Consider the following 1927-nt stretch of genomic DNA (forward strand, 5'->3'; position numbering starts at 1 on the left):
CTTGTGGATGTGTCATTGGACAAAAACTCTCACAGTAAACCCTGTATGCAGTGACTCATTGAAAATTACTTTGGATGAGAGCTAACGTTAATGTATTTGCAAGTGAGCCATGGGTCAAATTTACATTTTGGTCCCTGAAAGTACCACGTACTACGCACAACGCAATTCCGTATCTACGCATAACGCAATTCAGTATAGAGAAGAGAAGGAGCTGAGGGAGAAACAGAAGACCGTTTTATTGGACTGGTTTTATTGCTCTCACTCAGGACTCATATCCTGAGTTTAACAGGGCTAAAGGCAAGGTTTTACGTGTGTGTGTGTGTGTGTGTGTGTGTGTGTGTGTGTGTGTGTGTGTGTGTGTGTGTGTGTGTGTGTGTGTGTGTGGAAGAGAGAGAGAGAGAGAGGCAGGGGAGAAAGCAATGAAGGTGGGTGTTAGTGCCAATAACTGAGGGTTGAGGGTTGTAGGGTTGTAGGCCAAGGCCACATTGTGTTGGACCAAGTTGACCACAGTAATGTTGCCTGTGACTGTGTTACCATCTACTGTCTCCTTAATGTGATAAGAGGAGCGCAGTTACAGTATTTTCACCGTGCATTGATGTTATAAATGAACAGTAATCTCTGATTTTCCAATCTTAATGCTGCATTAAGCAATTTCAAACTTTGAATCAATGGAAACCATGAAGCTGAAAATATCTAAGGAAATACATAACAAGTGGGAAAATAGCCACAATTTATAATTTAAGCTGCCATCCCCAATTCATTCTACTCCAAAAATGTTTGACATGATACAACGAGTTGACACAATATTTACATATTCTGTTAATAGTGTGAGGGATAGTATTTCCTAGATGGCTTGAGAGGCTTCTTTGCGCTGGAATATTTAACAGTTTGTTTATGATGCAAGCAAACAAAAGATTCCTCGCCGTTATTCAATGGACACAATCGCTTTGAAGATAGAGTGACACAAAATCATTGCATTTTTTCATCCTGATGTCACTGTGCAGAACTAAAGGTTATGTAAGCAGGGAGTGGTGCAGTTTGAGCTCTGCATATAGCCTTTGGGGAGTGCTGACTAAACATGAACAACAGTTGTAATACTCTTTAATGACCAAATGTTAACTTTTACATTCCATTTTAATGGGTTTCAAAGTCTTTCTGGTTTTGAAAATGTACATGTAGGGGTTCGAGTAGGTCAATGCTTCGCCCGTTTTCCTCGCTATATATATATAATATTGCTGCTTCCATGAGGTCAAAGGGTCACACAGAAAATACCTTTGCTGAGAGCTGGGTGAGGATGTAGGCTTGTAAATCATTACAGACAGAAAAAGACTCACAATATTTTAGGTTTTGTGACCATAAAAGTAACTGAACAGCAGAAACTCTTCAGTTCAGAGCAGATAAATGTTAATGATCCCTGATTACAGAAGCTTCTTCCTCTCAGTGCAGGACAAGGAACAGTTTACATCCAGAGTAAACTTTTCTGTGTTGCAGCCCTTATAGATGCCCTTTGAATGAAATCAACACATTGTAGGAATCTCCCATTTTCGCAGGGCAAATTAAGTGATGCTGAATTCTGAATTTCAGAATCTTTTCAATAACAGAAAGTACAAAACCTTTGTTTTACGGCAGATATCCAGATTTGTTACAGTAGAAAATGCACAGGTGTGACTAACAGCATTAGCCCAGAGATGGATCCGTTCTGTTCGCAGTAACACTCCTATGACTGATTGACAGTGAGCCATCATAGGAACCTGAAACTGACACATCTAAATGGAATTCAGCCAGCATTCATTTTATTATTTACAGATGTGCATTTCCTACTGTAACGTGTCAACATTTCTTCAGTAAAAAAAAAAAGGACCACCAAGACAAAGAACATTTAAAAAAAAATAAAGATAAATAAAAGATGAGAACTGAAATAAAATCA

Source organism: Etheostoma cragini, chromosome 14, assembly GCF_013103735.1.
Source record: "Etheostoma cragini isolate CJK2018 chromosome 14, CSU_Ecrag_1.0, whole genome shotgun sequence".
NCBI classification, from domain to species: domain Eukaryota; kingdom Metazoa; phylum Chordata; class Actinopteri; order Perciformes; family Percidae; genus Etheostoma; species Etheostoma cragini.